Here is an 18,497-nt window from a genome sequence, read left to right as displayed (position 1 = left end):
GCATCTGCCAACTCCTGGACAGTCTGTGGTGCAACGTGCCGTTGGTGGATGGAGCGAGACATGATGTCCCAGATGTGCTCAATTGGATTCAGGTCAGGGGAACGTGCGGGCAGTCCATAGTGTCAATGCCTTCATCTTGTAGGAACTGCTGTCACACTTCATCCACATGAGGTCTAGCACTGTCTTGCAGTACTAGGAACCCAGGGCAAACCGCACCAGCATGTGGTCTCACAACGGGTCTGAGGATCTCATCTTGGTACCTAATGATAGTCACGGAGGGCTGTGCGACCCCCCCAAAGAAATGTTACCCCACACCATTACTGACCTGTGGATGTCGGGCCCTCACACCACTCTCATAGAGTCTGTTTAACCTTTTGAGCAGACATATGCACATTTGTAGTTTGCTGGAGGTGATTTTTCAGGGTTCTGGCAGTACTCCCCCTAGCGGTCCTGCTGCTGGGTTGTTGCCTCTTATGGCCTCCTCCACATTTCCTGATGTACTGGCCTGTCTCCTGGTAGGGCCTCCATGCTCTGGACACTACACTGACAGAAAATTTTATTGCCACGGCTCGCATTGATGTGCAATCCTGGATGAGCTACACTACCTGAGCCAGTTGTGTGAGTTTTAGACTCCGTCTCATTCTACCACTAGAGTGAAAGCACCGGTAGCAAAAAAGGAAACTGAGAAGTGGTCTGTGCTCACCACCTGCAGAACCATGCCTTTACCCATCTTGCCAATTGCCTATAATTTTGATGTGTTGTATATTCCATTTGCACAATTGCATGAGGAATTGATATTCAGTGTTTCTTCAGTGTTGGGGCAGTGGTAGCCTAGTGGTTAAGGAAGTGGCTCTGTAATCAGAAGGTTGCCGGTTCAAATCCTGAGCCGCCAAGGTGCCTCTGTGGTGCCACTGAGCAAAGTACTGTCCCCACGCACTGCTCCCCGGGCACCTGTCATGGCTGCCCACTGCTCACTAAGGGCGATAGTTAAAAGCAGAGGACATTTTGTTGTGTCACGTTTGCTGTGCTGCAGTGTTTCACTATGACAATCAATTCACTTTCACATTCCTAAGTGGATGGATTAATTTCACAGAAGTGTGTTTGCCTTAGAGTTACACTGTGTTCTTTTACCAGTATATGATCTGTTAGCACAATTTAGAAATACATAGGTTGAGGCTGAAAAATAGCTGATTTCCTTTTTCCACACAAACAAGTGTAAAATACTTGTTTTTTTTATAGCCTGTTCTAGGATTAAAATGGTATCTCATGAACCACCTGTTGCCTAAACTGTCGGCTATGGTTACAGACCTGGTTTTAATCGGGCAAACACTAACAAAAAGCTATCAGGTTCAGGCTTTTTCACTGGCAGAAGAAAGCCCTTTTCTTCTTAATTTCACAACCTTTGTGAGGCACCCGTTTGCTCTCAGCATGTTGATAGGTGGGCCTTGGCACAGGGTAGTCCCTGGTTTCCTAATGGTCTCTATAGTGTTTCCATGGGTCCACTTACAGCACCACCACCTGCCCTTTTAAGCCCCCAGCATGCTCCATGCTCTACCTTGGCTGAGCCGAGCTGAGCCAGGGCCTGTTGGGCCTGTCATGGCAGGCAAGGCATTGATCTGTGCCTGAAACTTCATCTGGCCCCTGGGACCTCATCTCCTCCTCATTGTCAGTAGCTGCTCAACTCTTTTGTCATTGGACAGGCGTCCCACATCCCACCAGCATGAAGCGCACATTTACTTGGACATTGTATATGGAAGAAGTTAAAGGTCAACAAGTTATGCACTACCAAGATTTAAAAGAAACTGGAAATTGTTGTAATTTTCATCTTAAACTGTGTTTAAGTGCTTCTCACTCACAATCTGAGAGTTTATTTTACATTTATGTATAAAACCTTGCTGACCTCTGTTGAACTATCCTCATGAATAGGTCTTCTGTTTTATAATGTTGAAGAGGAATTTCTTTTGTGCTTAATACCTAACCCAGTCTTGTCAATAATGATTAATAATTAAAATTCAATCCAATAATATCTGAATGATTTCATTTAATTATAAAAATCAATGTAGATTACTACTGGGGAATCCCAGTAGTAATTTGTACTGCATACGAAAATCTTGATACCATTGATGTTTTTCACAATTTGTATTTATTCAGGAGTTGTGCAGCTCTGTATGACCCTTTCCCCCTTCACTTCCCCTTCTCAGTATCATTGTTAGAAATCAGCTTATGGTGGCAGGTTTGTGTAGCACCTTGGGAGACCAGTTGCATTAAATTCAGGCCGAATGTGGAGAATCGCTCTGCACAGACAGCTGGACTGATGAGACTTTTATGATTCAGATGGGACTCATGCAGTGTGACAGGCTGAAGCCTTTGACCTTTCTTCTCACCTGAGGGGAAGATCTTCGCTGCACGCTTGGTTGGGGTAGCGGCTTGGGGCTATGCCATGCAGGAAGTCATATACTGTGTGATGTGCCAATTGGAGGGTGTTCTTCAAATGTTTAAGGTTGTTGTGATTATTCTTACCAATGTCGGTGAATTAGGGTGCAGTTGACCGGGCAGTGAACCAGCCTTGACCGTAGGTTCACACAAGGTACATGCTGCTGTAGCTCTGGGCTTGATGAGGAAAATAAAAAGATTAAATAACAGACAGGCCAGTTTTCCAGTCAAGTTTTCCTGTGCAACCCAAATTTTCCCCTGTCATATAACTTCCCAAAAGCTATACTTTACCTGAAAACAATGTGTTATACTTACGAGAAATCTTTTATTCTGTTTAAGACCTCTTCTACTGTCTATATAAAAAGTTAATTTCCTGCTAGTTTCTTTCTGCTTTTTTGTCACTGTAGAGTGAATGTGTGTTACATTGGTCAGTGAACAACAATAATTAATAATAATATAATGCTTGCTACTTCCAATGTGATTATGCACAACTTTCTTTGTGCAGCCCTTTTCGCTGTACTGTAAATGTTAATTTAGTACATAAATAACTGTGCATAAGAGCATTAGCAGCCAAACATAAATAAATAGTTATAAATAATATATATCTTGTTTGAAGGGTTTATCACAAATTTGAAGAGGTTTGTAAAATATATATTTTTCTATTGTCAATTTCTTTTGTAGTACTCATTTTGTTGGATGATTAAGTGAATGTAGGTTCATGTGCCTCTCAGATGTAACTGTATATTTTTTTGTTTGTGTCTGTGTGTTTGGGGCTTCCTGGGAGGTGGAGCCAATGCCACAGTCTTTGTCTCTGACTGAGATCTCAAGCCTGAGGGGGTCGTAGGTTCAGAGAGTGACAACTCCTCATTCCTGCAGAGCTGTGTCATTAAAAGGAAACACAAGAATCTCTGTCTCTGACTGTCATCTGCAGTCCCAGTAAAAAGAGCTCAAGGGGCTTTTCATCACCCTTCCCCGCCAAGTTGCCCCCTCAACTGCACAGTGCCACCCTGGGGTCTGTTTGATTTCCACACATGCCATCTCATGCAATTCCCCATTGGTTGCCACACACTCTGTATATACCGATCAGCCATTAGATTAATACCACCTGTCTGATATTGTACAGATGTATAGCTTTTGTCACCAAAACCAAAACATTAAGGCATGGACTCTTCAAGACCTCTGAAGATGTTGTGAGGTGGGGCCTACATGGACACTTTATTTCTTTATCTTTAGCACTTATCACAGATTGGATTCAGATTTGATGGTCAAATGAACAACTTGAGGTTTTTCACAATATCATGCTTTTCTTATCCTGTTGGAAGGAGCCTCTGCCATTAAAGAAGTTGTCATGAACATGTTGTCATGTTGTTGGTTACTGCCAATAGTAAGTAAATGAAGGGGATTGTCTGGGTGTCATGTATAATATTGGGTATATGCATATGTTCTTATTTAATTTGTAAAGCAAGATACATCTTAATTAAAATGATTTGGTTACAGAATCTCACAATGGGGCAGTGGTGGCCTAGCGGTTAAGGAAGCGGCCCCGTAATCAGAAGGTTGCCGGTTCGAATCCCGATCCGCCAAGGTGCTACTGAGGTGCCACTGAGCAAAGCACCGTCCCCACGCACTGCTCCCCGGGCGCCTGTCATGGCTGCCCACTGCTCACTCAGGGTGATGGGTTAAATGCAGAGGACAAATTTCACTGTGTGCACCGTGTGCTGTGCTGCTGTGTATCACACGTGACAATCACTTCACTTCAATGATGTTTAAATAAAAGGGAAGTGGACTTGGCTATCCTCAAGTTAAAAACAAATACTTGTTCTCTCATGGAATGACTAATCTTTAACTGTATATTTTGAGAGTTTACATAGTTGAATGGTAGAACACTAAAATATGAGACAGAGGACAATATGAGACTTATGGGACAATGTAGTTTATGCTAACCAGTTGATCCTAACCACTACACCTACTACAGAACACCTCACAATTGGGGTAGTGGTGGCCTAGTGGTTAAGGAAGTGGCCCTGTAATCAGAAGGTGCTCACCAAGGGTGATTGGTTGTGTGCACTGTGGGCTGTGCTGTATTTCACAATGACAATCACTTCACTTTCACTTCACAAGTCCTGCTATTTCCCTGCTGCTACACCAGAATCAGAATTGCATTTATTGGCGAGGAATGTGAGCGAACATACAAAGATCTTGATTCTGTTGGATGGTGTCTCTCAAGCACAAGAGTATAAAACCAATATGCAATTTAGTCCAAATCTTACAGAAGATTTCAGAAAGATTACAGTGCAGATGTTAGCATGGTCATCTAGTATCACTTTTTGGACTTGGGGTTGTTCATTTCACCTGCCAGTTGGAACCAATCAGTAGGCCTGTCGCGATAAACAATAAACCAATCAATTGCACAATAATTAAAATGATTATAATGCCTCAGCTCGCATTGATGTGCCATCCTGGATGAGCTGCACTACCTGAGCCACTTGTGTGGGTTGTAGATTCCGTCCCATGCTAGAGTGAAAGCACCACCGGCATTCAAAAGTGACCAAAACATCAGCAAGAATGCATAGGAACTAATTATAATTGCTTATAATAATTGCTTATTATTTTAACCTGTTGTCTATTCCATTTGCACAACAGCATGTAAAATTGATTGTAAGTGTTGAGAGAAAGTGAAGTGATTGTGAAACACTGCAGCACAGCACACGGTGACACAACAAAATGTGTCCTCTGCCTTTAAGCCATCACCTTGGTGGCAGCCATGACAGGCGCAGTGTGTGGGGACGGTACCTTTTTTGCTCAGTGGCACCTCAGTAGCACCTTGGCGGATTGGGATTCGAACCGGCAACCTTCTGATTACAAGACTGCTTCCTTAACCGCTAGGCCACCACTGCCTCTGTTGCTAAGTGGACAGTTTGATTTCACAGAAGTGTGATTGACTTGGAGTTACACTGTGTTGTTTTAGTGTTCCCTTCATTTCTTTGTGTAGTGTATTGTTTTTTATTCATTTGTTTTTGCTTGTGTTTTCTGTTTTGTGGTCAAGTGCATTATTTGTTAACAGAGACTGAGAGTCCATTTTATTTTTTATTTTTGGTTGTTTATTTATTTTTGAGGTTAAAATTGTCTTCCAGTCCCAGTGTTAAATGTTCTTTAGAAATTAAAGTTTATTGATCGTTGAAAGGGTGTACTTGCATTATTATGCCATCATCATTACATCAGCTGAAAATGGTCTCACAATGACAATGTTAACATTTTTCACAATAACTCTTGGGACAATTTATTGTCCAGCAAAATTTGTTATTGCTAAAGGCCTACCAATCAGTGTGTATGACTCCTGTGGGTGATATAGTCTACTGTAAATATATAAAGATATGTCTATGACTGAAACCTATTATGAAGTGAAGTGAAAGTGAAGTGAAAATGGTTAATTACATCTGAAGACTGTGGTTGGAGCCTGGTGTAAGTCACCACTTTGCTGCAAATTAATTATTGAAGAGTCTGTTATTCCTGTGCAGAGAGGGGCCCAGATGTGAACAGCCACACTTATTTGGGCACTTGTGGTTAATTATCTTTTGTCCGGTTGGGGGCCGAAGCGCTGCAGCTTTGGAAGGTGGTAATTGTCAGTAGGTGCAATCAAATCTTGCAAGCAGCGTGATGTCTGTGCACATGTTGGCATCACAAGTCAGCTTGGTCTTTTGGACATGCACCGCGTAACATTTAAAGGTAATTTTCATAGGTGGATATTTTTGCTATCTCTGTGTGTCATCAACCAGCCTCATTATTTACTGAACAAACCTGATTAGGCTCTTAATCATGCCGCTGTCCTATTTATTTTCACAGCATGATCCTTGCTGAATAATTTCAGCACTGTCCATAATGAAACCCCCCAAATTACAGAGCCATTTTTAGGAGTTTACAACGGAAAGTTTATTAGACTCCCTCTGCCGTGTTTGCTTTGAACATCCAACTGGGTATGAAATTACATTTTATTCATTTAATTCTTTATTTATACTGCTGCAGAACTTATTAGGCACAGACTATTAAGTGTACTAATGAGAGTGCACTTGATAAGATGAACCAGTGTTGGTCTGGTTTTGGTGCATTAGGGGGTGTTAACATTTTACATTGATTAGCTTTATTGAGTAAAGTGTTGGTTTCACTAATCAAGCATTTTCTTTGTCTGACAGTAAGATCTACACATTGATTGAATGTGGCTGTTGTGAAGAACCGATTTTCTTAGGTCTGGTCTGTGTTTTTCATTAGAGCATTAATTAATTAACTTGTTGTAGACTATATGTAACAGAGCTAAGATCTTAAGTGGGCTTCAGGTTCAGTAATGGGTGATGTCAGGCTGACCCTGAGAAATACATCTTAATTACAGTCTCCTCTTCTCCACCTACACCATTAGCTGTTCATCAATCTGCAACACTGCACATATGTGCAAAAATGCACAGCTTGTATTTTGTTTGCCAGGTCAATGGGACTTGGTGACATTCAAAAACTCAAGATAGTATTTCTGTGATATCTGCCTATCTATTTTTTTTCTACTCTAATTTGATGCAGACAAACCACAAAAAAAAAAAAACACACACATTTGCATCTTCATCGTATGACATCTCTTAGATGTCCCTGAAAAAGTTTGCATTGCAAACTGCATTTTGGAAATGTGCTTCTCCTCCACATTTATACGATGTTAAAATGAGCAAAATGGTGATGTGATTAATCAGACTTGGGGAAATGATTCACATGCTTTTTTAAAAACAGATGAGTTGAGACATTTGAAAGGTAACTTGTATGCACATGCAGCACAGGAATCCTAAAGATGATTGTGACTCACATTTAGAGAGTGGATGCTGGGGGCAGTATTGCTAATCATGGTTGAAGCTATGTCCAGGATACCACATGTTAACACAACTAGTAAAGATCATCACAAAAGATCACAGGACTTTTTCCTTGTCTGCACTGGGTCAGTCTATTTGAAGGGCTGATATTACAATCCGCTATTTCCAACGTTGTGGCTTGTAGCTGGTAATTTATCCTACAAGCGTTCAGTGCAGGATTGCAGCACATCTTAAAACCTGTAAATGTGAAATTGTTTCCAGGACCTTAAAAATAGCTTCACAGACATATGCTGAATGGCCACAAAAGAAAAGAAAAAACACTGACTGGTGATGTGCAAGAATTGAATTATCATGTTAAAGTGACAACAGACCAGGGATATATGTTGGAAGCATGGCAAATGGGCAAGATCTAAGCAACTTGCCAAGGGCCAAAGTTAGACAGTGCTTTAAATCAGCAGGTGCTAGTTCACTTACAGACTGGGAAAACCATCAGAAGAAACTGCTGATAAAAAACGTAGCTCACTAAGGCTGAGTGAAACCTTAGCAATTATTGCCAATTTTTGGAAGGAATCATTTTTTATTAATTTCTCCTCCATTGGGGTATGGGAGTTTTGGTTAATGTGGATGTCTTGCATTAGATCATTGTTCATTTATAGCTCATGTATTTATGCATCATCTCTTCTGGTGCTCAGCATGTAATGTGTTTCTTCTGGCTATGCAGGCCACCGTGTGATGTAGGAAGTGTGGTGGCTGCGATGATTCCATCTAACTGGCACTTAATTGGGCTTGCAATTAGACCACAGTCATCGTCCTTGCGCTCACTCCATGGCCCTTCTGTAATAATATCTGGCATAATGAAGTGTAAGTGCATGTCACATGGTATGGTTTGATCTCCGGGGTTGAGCCATATAACATCCTTTATCCAGAGGGGGAGAGAGGATTTCGTCAAATGTGTATAGGATCTGCCTTGTTCAAAGGTCAGGGTTTTGACGTGCTGTCAAGTTGTTGCCATTTACTGCCACGTTCTGTGATGCTCTAATTAAGGTTACATCAGGTCATAATGGTGGGTATGTTTATAAAGCACAGGCCCTTAGTGTTTATCTTTATGAAATCATGTTTACAGTCGCAGTCCTGGACGTCGGTTAAGTTGTAAAGTTGATGCATTCCGGCTTTTTTGAATTGGGCCTGTTACTGTTACGTGACTTATCTTGCATAAATAGCCTTTTGAGGCGTTAGCCTACTTCCCTATGGCCCTGCCAGTTCATTTGTTTACAGTCCACACTCCACTACTGTACACTGCAGCCCCAAGAACGCTCGCTCTCGAGTGAATGAGTCAGTTTACCTGGACCGTGAACTTTCATTTGTCATGAAGGGACATGATGAGTGCAGAAACCGGCCATCACAACGGCACTTGGCCTGTACTCCTGTCTTTCCTGATAATAATAACAACAGTGGGAGCTGGGGCTGTATGTTATTTGCATATTTTCTTTACTGGGGTGTGAACTTGTGTGGTATATTTACAAGGCTGTATCATTTTTGGCATCAGTCATTTATATTCATTTATACTTGATATTGTCTTTAGTAGTATTGCAATATTTCAAATATATGTTACAATATCACTCCTTCCTGCTATTCTGCTTCCTGCCTGCTAGTCATTACTTGTATGACTCAAGCCAGACCTGCAGCAGCTCTCCCCGTCCTCCCAGGGCATAGAAAAATAATGATGCTGTTTTCATTAAGGCTATTGCTGCGAGGGTGCTGTTGGTTAACAAGGATCATAGCTGACGTGACATTTTGTAGCTGAGGATAGTTTTGCTTGAGTGTTAGACCCCACTCAACCACCTGAGTCCACAAGGCCATTGATTACATTATCTCATTTTCTTTATATACCACAGTAAACGTATTTGTAAGTATAAGTATTATAAAAGAAATCTGATATAAGCTGAAATTTTATAGTGAGGTAGGAATCATATGTAGCGGTTATGTGTGCTTCCTTTCCCGGAAAGCTATTAAAAGCTGGGTAATTTATTGTGGGTGGAGGCGGTGTGGACCTCAGCTTCAGCTGCTGTGGCTCTGGCTGAAGGGGAGGGATGTGCAGAAAGGCTCAGGTGGTCTGGATATGCATCTCATTTGTAGCTCAGCAGGTGATCAAAGACCCTTACAAGGTCAGCCTATTATTGCCTTCACTTCGCACAGGCTCAGAAAGAAGGAACATTTTTAAAGATAAAATAGGACAAACTCATTTAAGTGGGAGTAAAAAATGACTCTGGTGTATATCGGCAAATATTGAAGGAGGCATTAATGGCCAGGAGTGTCTGCATGAGCCTTACTGCTATTGAGAGGGGAGGAGAGACAACTCCTTACCCGAGCTCTGAGTGCTCAGTCAGGCGCCCTGAGCACATTTGCTTGGTTGAATTGGAATTGTAAATTTCTCAAGGCTAATAAACCGAGAGCTGTGATGTCTTGACACACAACGCCCAGGAAATCAAATTGAAAAGGGCCCTTAAAGTTAACATCCAGATGCCTGGCTGAGCAGGAGCTGCAGGAGGGAGCAGAGCGAGACTCATAGAAGAGGGAGCTGAGGCCCGGCGGCACTCAGCACCTCTGGAATCAATTTAGGCCTGCGGGAGGTGTGCACCTTATTTCACTACCTGTCACACTGGCACTGCCTGTGTCGACTCAGAGCTCACTTTCAGCAGACCAGTTGAGCCAGAGGCACAGGGGGCACCCCTGGGGAACGAATGGGGCCAAATTAGGCTTTTAAAGCCATAGACAGTAAACAACATATTGGGTCTCCATCTTGAACATAGCTGTTCCCACTTTGTGTGTTAAATTAAACATGTCTGGATTACCCCTGTTAGGAGGCATATTATTAGGTATCTAGTTCTCAGAGTGTCCTAGTAATGTTTTTTTTTATGATTTGAAGTCCTCAGTACTACAAAGACAGAAATCAGTACCACTGTTAGATTACATGAGCATGTTCCTATTTACACATCTTCTTGGAATTGGTTGCTTCAGCTTCAAAAAACTCTAAATAACGAGGAAGTTTGTATTGCCTATAACAGAAATCAAAGCAACAGCTAACAAGGTTTTGCATGTCTACCATTGAATTTTGGAACAACTCCTCTATATTTATTTATTTGTTTGTTTGTTTGTTTGTTTGTTTTGGGGGGGTACATTTACAGCATTTATCAGAAGCCCTTATCCAGAGCAACTTACAATCAGTAGTCACAGGGACAGTCCACCTAGGGTTAAGTGTCTTGCTCAGGGACACAAGTGGGTAGTAAGTGGGATTTGAACCTGGGTCTTCTGGTTCATAGGCGAGTGTTTTACCCACTAGGCTACTACCACCCTATGATAGTGATCTTTCAGGTTCCTTTCTGATTTTAATGCAACATGTGACATTAATCATTTGAATCAAAAGCATACATTTGAATGAAGAATTGCATCTCAGAGGAGTGCACTCCTGAGTGATCAGCATGCACACCCATGTATTGCCGTTGGTTACCATAATAATCATTTACATGAATAATTTATGAATGTAATTTGTTTGCATGCATTTATTACTTTCACACCTGTAACGTGGTTAGATGCTGTTGACAGGATACATACATTTGCTGCTTTTGCATTTCCATACAGCATCTGTTACCTCACACTTCACATCAGGCACATTCTGGCCCCTACCATGCAACTCGTCATAAAACACATTTTAAAAGCTCCAGGTCATATTATAAAACATCTGCACATGCTAACATAGCTTAATTCAACCAGGTGTAGAAGAAACACAGTTTATTGATATTTTCTCATTTGTAGCCTTTGCAAAAACAATATCTGCTTTGACCCACCATAAACCTCACAGAGGATTTTTTTATATAAATAAAATTGTGTATTTTAGACATTATTTTATATTTACACTACTCACAATAAGTTATGGATATTGTTATTTACATGAGTGATTTTCTTAGGAAATAAGTAAAAGTTCCCTGTGAAATTACTAATAATGTATGAGCTTGACAGCAATGTCTCATGCTCCTCACTAGCCTCATGATGTTGTTCTGAGGCAACGCGTTCCACTCTTCTACACGCAGTTCTGACAGGTCACGTGTGGGTGGTGTGCGATCATACAGTCGTCTCTGCTTCAACTCTTCCCAGACGTTCTCTATGGGGTTAGGTCATGGGACATTGATGGCATACATTATATATGTTTCACCATTCAGACATAGCAACAATAATCAAATGACACAGTTTCACCAATGAGATGTAGCCATGCAGTCACATGACCACACACAAACCATGACCATGGCACAAACATGGAATGAAAAATAGTAGATCTGACTGTCTCCAGTGCTAAATGGTTACAGAAAGAATACAGAACTGCTGTCCTTCATATAGACCTTCTAGTGTTTGTAAACGTTTTGTTAAATGGCTCCATAAGCTAAGTAGTCCTTCATTGTCTGTAGAGGAAGTAATTAGTGTTATTCTTTAGATATTTTACATAATATTTCAGTACTAACACATACAATTAGCATAAATAATAAAATTGTATATATATACACACACACACACACACATACACACATACAGTGCATACAGAAAGTGTTTACAGCATATTTTCCCACATTTTGTTATGTCACAGCTCATATTCCAAAATTCAATGGATTTCAATGGATTCTTCCCAATATAATTCTACATACAACACCCCATACTGACAATGTGAAAAAGTTTGTTTGAACTTTTGGGAAAATTAATAAAAAAACACCTCTGCTCAATACTTTGTTGATGCACCTTTGGCAGCAAGTACAGACTCAAGTCTTTTTGAAAATGATGTTTTGCACATTCCTTTTTGCAGCACCTCTCAAGCTCCATCAGGTTGGAAGCGTCAGTGCACAGCCATTTTAAGATCTCACCAGAGATGTTCGTTCGGATGCAAGTCTGGGCTCTGGGACACTCAAGGACAATTACAGATATCCTATGATATCTTGGCTGTAGCTGTGAGTTCAACAGAATTCTGAAGCAGGTTTTCATCCAGCAGTCATTGCAGCAGTCAGGATACATTCCCTGTATCCTGACTAGTCTCCCAGTTCCTGCAGCTGAAAAAGATCCCCAGAACATAATGCTGCCACCACCATGCTTCACTGTAGGGATTGTATTAGCTTGATGATGAGTGGTGCCTGGTTTCCTTCAAATGTGATACCTGGCATTCCCACCAAAAAGTCCAATCTTTGTCTCATCAGACCAAATGATTTTGTTTCCCATGGTCTGAGAGTCCTTCAGTTGCCTTTTGGCACACTTTTACTAAGGGATGCTTCTGTCTGGCCACTCCACCATACAGGCCTGATTGGTGGTGGCTGTCCACAGAGGAGCTCTGACAAAGTGTCCTCCCTGACTTAAGGCACCTCTCCCCTGATTGCTCAGTTTATGTGACCGGCCAGCTGTAGGAACAGTCCTGGTGGTTTTGAACTTCTTCAACTTACGGATGATGGAGGCCACTGTGTTCATCGGGAAAAGCAGCAGAAGTCATTTTTTGTAACCTTCCGCAGATTTGTGCCTAGAGACAATCCTCAGAGTTATATGACATGAACAGTCAACTCTTGGACCTTTTATAGACAGGCCTGTCCCTTTCCAAATCATGTAAAATCAACCGTTTCTTATCCACAGTTGGGCTCCAGTTAAGCTTCAGAAACATCTCAAGGATGATCATGGGAAACAGAATGAGCCTGAGCTCAATTTTGAGATTCATGGCAAAGGCTATGAAAACTTGTGTGTATGTTTTCTCAGTTTTTTTTATTTCTATAAAAATTGGCCAAACCTTGAGTAAACTTTTTTTCTCCACATTATCACTATGGGAGTATTGTGTGTAGAATTGTAAGATCATTTATTTGTATTTAATGTATTTAATCCATCTTGGAATAAGGCCGTAACAGAACAAAATGTGCAAAAAATGATGCTCCATGAATACTTTCTGGATGCACTGTATCTATATGTGTGTTATTACTGAGCATGGGATGATATATTTTGATCATTTGCTTAATATGCTGTCTAAAAGGCCACAGTGTGTGTGCGTTCGTTGCCATTCTGTGAAATGAGGGGAAAATGTGATTATTATGTGGATGGACCTGACGTGTCTGATGATATTGTACTTAATATTCAAGACATTAACGCTTGAATTTTAATGAAAGGATCTTCTGAGGGGGACCCCCCATAAAAATGATAGGAAAGATATGTCTTAATGGTGAGGAGGCTTTCATCCAGGAGAAAGAGGGAGAAGAAAAATACAGCATGCTTTTAGCAAGTGAGGAATCTGTCTTTATTAAAATCATCTTGCGGTTTCTTTTTTTCCCCTCTGTTTTTAACATAATGAACCTTGCCTTGAACCTTCCTTTTAATTGCTTACTCCCCACATTTGATGGTGGGGGGAAAAAACTACAATTTTTCATTCCATAAATTAATTTTCAGGGAGAGTGACTGAATAGCGATTTAATTAGGCAGCTGGCATTGTGCAGACATTCCAACTCTTGTAGAGAACGCTGTTTAGAATAAATAATGATACACAAAATGAGGGGCTTTTAAAGCACATCAATACAAATGCCCGCCACTACAAACCCTGCCACATTATGCTGAAGAAATAGCAGCCAGGGAAATTAAGAGGGGAAAATAGACTTTTATTTTTGCTTCTAATGAGCCTCCAGCTTCCTGGCTCCCCCACCTCTGCTGCTCCCGCCCTGCATGACTTCAGGGCCTGTAATTTCTCTTTCTCTCTCTCTCTCTCTCTCTCTCTCTCTCTCTCTCTCTCTCTCCCCCCCTTCCCTCCCCTTGCTCGCTCTTTCTCTGTCATTCCATTTTCTGTTTATTTTCCTGTCATAAGCTTGTGTTCCCCATGTCTTATCTCCCCCCTGTGCGTTTCCCTAAAAACCGTACGGCGGGCGCCGGCGGCACGCTGGTGATGCTCTGCGCCTCCTCACAGGATGCGGTGTGCCAGCCAGCCAGCCAGCCAGCCTCAGAGTGCAGTGGCGGTGTGTTTTTGTTTGATTGATTGTTTTTGTATTTTTGTTGAGTCTCCTGTGTGGTTTGTTGTGGCTGCTGTACGTATTTTTTTCCCTGATACGTGGGAAAACACAGTTTCTGGGATGCATGGCTGATGACATCACATTAGACATTGTTGCATGTGTCTTACGACTTGTGGTCCCAGCTGAAACTACGGGATTTCCACCATCATCCATTACAAATCCTCTGTACTGCCACTGCTGTGTGCAGTTCTTATGTCAGAAAGCGTCATTCATAACCCTTGCATTCATAACTCTTGCAGACAAGTAGGTGACTCTTATTCTCTGTTTTAGTTTGCTTTCTTTCACTCATTACTCTGGCTGAAGCTTAGGCAGCCATCTTCCAAATGAAATCTGTTTCCCACCAGTGTGACCATATATTGCCATAATATGTAAAAATGCAGCGTGTACGTTTCATGGCAATTTTTAAATAATTCAATCAAATATGACAGCAGTCTCAGGTGTAGTACTGTTCAGCGCTGCTGTATGCTGTCCTGCACTGCAGTGTGGAAGTTGTATGTTTGAATTCTTTTAAATGCTCGTCTTTTGCAGTCCTGTCAGTGTTGTGTGTTGCATGTGGTGGGTCATTGTCTTATTTCACTGTGTGGACTTGACTTGATGTAGTTTTAGACCTTACCACAAAACTAGATGTCCCGGTGATACTTATTGGTTGCACTGATTAAATTCACAAGGTTTAATAGACACCTCTTTTTGTAGAACATTTCTGACATTAGGCATCTGAATTAATGACTCCCCACACACCCGTACATCACATGAGGAAACTGGAGTCAAGATCTCCAACTGTTATGCCACCTTCAGGGGTGGTTATGTTCCTTGTTTTAGCTATTCAGTATATTGGGCGCTGTAAATGTGCCAGATTTAACAGCGAATATGTGAATCTCTGGAAACCTTGATATAAAGATTTAAAATGTATACCAAATCTAGAGTGAAGGGAAGGGAGGGCGCCTTAAAAAACAGACACCGGTGATTCATGCCCTTCTGATGGCCCTACAGCAAAAGGTCTTCGAGGATCTACAAGGCCAAATTGGTAACCCAGACACCATCTCAGACGGCGCCCAAAGCAGGTTCATAATGTCCCATCAGAGTGCAGCAACCTGATCTACCAGGTGTCTCTCTCACAGTTGGGGGCTCCCTTTGAGTGATGAGGGCTGTTTGGACTGGCAGTAATGCGCAGTGGGGTGCAATCTGCTCGCCGGTGTGATTGCTCTGGAGCGGGACTGCGATTTTTACAGTCCCCCTGCGCCTCGGCCTGAGATGGAATGCTAATTTCCTTCACCGTGCCTGGGCAGGCCGATCCCAGTACAACCCACTGCGAGCTGGTGGACACAAAGTGTTCCGGTGATGTGCCATTATGCTGTTGCTGAATTCTTTTTTATCCATTCAGCAATTTTTAAAACAATACTTCTTCAAGTGCTGCATGTGTCTTTGCTTAAGCAAAGACAGGTGCTGCTCTCCTCTCGGTTCCTGCTTCTCTTTGGTGCCATGCCCTTTTTTCTTTGACCACAACTTTATAAGGGAACCGTGGGACTCCTGCAGGGTCTGCTGGAGATTGGAATCACATCCTGCTTTTCCTAATTACACCAGATCCAGTTTTGAGCCTCCCTTGAAGTGTCAACGACGCCATTAAAAGTCAGCAGCTGCTGGCAGCATAAACAGCTTCTTCAGCCTCCCTGTGGCATGAGAGCTGAGCTAAGTGCAATCGTTTTCCTTAACCGAAGGACCTTGCTGCACAGTGCTGCTGGCTGGAAGGCAACGACATCTGAAAGTCACGTTTTCTGCTCCACGGTTCTTTCATCTCTGGCATCCCGCTGACCAGTAGCGTTTCTGTCTTATTTTTCTCTCAAGAAATCACGGTTACCTCAGTTTGTGATGGCCAAGGATTTATGTTGCTCCATACAAACCGTTCATATATTCTTTCATGTATCAGACTGAGCCATAACTTGTGGCTTTCCACATCTTCTTGTTTTCTTTGATGATGTGACACCTCCTCAGGAGCATAGTCTTACCTCATGTCCAATAATTGCTTTGAATCTTACTATTTTCCCCAAATGTGGCATCTTGTTTAGATTAAGACATAGCTGCCACTAAGCGACATCACTGTGTGATGTCATCACATGCCTTGGGCCATTATTTGTGGTGACTTTTCAAACTGAAAGTCATTGACTTTCCCACTCATGCCATGTAGCAGTAGTTGATATGATTGTTAGCAGTCTGAATACAGTTTTCACATATTATATTTGCAATTACACATCACTGTGACCAGATACTCTCAGGTAATAGTAATTTAATAAGATATATGTGTAAATGTTTTTTTTTTTTTGTTACACACACCTGTTATGAGAAAAACACATTAGCACACACATTGCTTTCTTGCATCTAAATTCTACAAAAGTAGCAAATCACACATAGAGGATGTCATTTTGCATTCAAAATTTCCATAATGAATAATCAGTGCTGCTGGTAAATTTTGACACAGACGTAATCATATTTTATTAGGCTATATCATAGTATTAGCAAATGTACTCAGAGAGGTAGATGTTTCTGACATCAAAATATGAATGCACATATAATAATCATGTAATTTTTTCAGTTTTTAGACTTTTGGAGTTTACTTGAACATTTTAAGTGTTCAAGTGCTGCACAGCTGCAGAGCAATAATGTCTCCAGACTATTAAACATGGAAGTTAAAGACCAATTGGAATTATTTATTATTGGAAACTTTGCTGACAGAATCGCAATAGAGATATTTGAATGTTCATCCTCAAGGGTTGAAATTCAGAACTATGGTTGTTGACTCTGGTTCCGGAAGTTGACCTGGATCAAAAGAACATTCTGTCTGTGCAGATCTTTATACAAAAGTTTGGCTAAAGCTACAGGCTTCACGGGCAGATATTTAGCTATGCGTCATTAGATTAATATTGTATCGACTTCCTACTGGTCTGTGATGTGTGTCATGTGTGCTACTGCGGGAGTGGTGTGTGAACTTGTGCTGTGATTTGTGAATCTGAAGGCTGCGCTTGAAGTAGATCAGCATTGTCTGAAGTGTCATTTAGCTCCACTGCCATCAAATAAAAATTCCCATTCTCATTGTGAGGACCACCAAGTGATATTCAGCTGAAACTCTAGCTTGAAAAAGATTTAAGAAGCTGCCGGAACAGTGAAGCGGGTGGCTAATGGGAGAGAACAGCATGAGCTATGTCAGATTTATTTTTTTTTGTGCTGTGAGAGAAAGTGAAGCTTCACACCTCAACAGCCCGACCAACCAGTGAGTGAGCTGCATGTGTCTTGCTGAGAAGCTTCAGAGTTGGTTTGGGCATGAGAGGGATGTCTTTCTCTCCCTCAAGGCAAAAACAGGAGAACATGTTCTGCTGCTCGGTCAGGTCACTATTGTGCAACATGTTAGATGTTGCAGGGTAGTAGCCTAGTGGGTAACACACATGCCTATAAAACAGAATACACCAAAGTCACATGTTTAAACCCCACTTACATTGTGTCCCTGAGCAAGGCACCTGACTGTCTCCAGGGGGACTGTCCATGTAACCACTGATTGTTGATCTAATAAATGCTTTAAATGTAAATGTTCTTGGGGTATAATATTTAGATATCTAAAATGATCTTTTGCTGATCTGTCTTAATGTGCAGTGATTGTCATTGTGATACACTGCAGCACAGCATACAATGAAAACAATAGAAAAAACACAATGAAAACAATTGGTTTGTTTGTTAAAATAAAACCAGATGGATTAAACTTAATATTGTTTTAGACCTTACTACAAAACTAAATGTTTTGGTTCCTTTATTTGCTTTAATCTGGTGATACTTATTGATTCCACTGAATAAATTCATCAGGTTCAATAGACACCTCTTTTAATAGAGCATTTCTGACATTAGACATCTGAATTAATTACTACCCACGCACCCGTACATCACATGAGGAAACTGGAGTCTGTTATGCCACCTTCAGGGGTGGTTGTGTTTCTTATTTTAGCTATTCAGTATGTTGGGGCACTGTAAACATGCCAGGTTAAACCCAGAATATGTGAAACTTGATTTAAACATTTAAAATGTATACCAAATCTGGAGTGAAGGGAAGGGAGGGCGCCTTTAAAAGCCGACACCTGTGTTAATGCCCTTCTGATGGCCCTACAGCAAAAGT

General features: G+C 41.4%; 1 protein-coding gene across 1 annotated transcript in view; it reads left to right on the top strand.

Annotated features, from left to right (window-relative positions):
• cdkal1 (CDK5 regulatory subunit associated protein 1-like 1) overlaps positions 1-18,497 on the top strand; it is a 224,192-nt gene that overhangs the window by 57,107 nt on the left and 148,588 nt on the right. The window lies entirely within an intron of this gene.

This window comes from Denticeps clupeoides, chromosome 5 (assembly GCF_900700375.1).
Source record: "Denticeps clupeoides chromosome 5, fDenClu1.1, whole genome shotgun sequence".
Lineage (NCBI taxonomy): Eukaryota > Metazoa > Chordata > Actinopteri > Clupeiformes > Denticipitidae > Denticeps > Denticeps clupeoides.
Note: the sequence above shows the minus strand (reverse complement) of the source record. Positions and strands in the feature narration are given on the sequence as shown.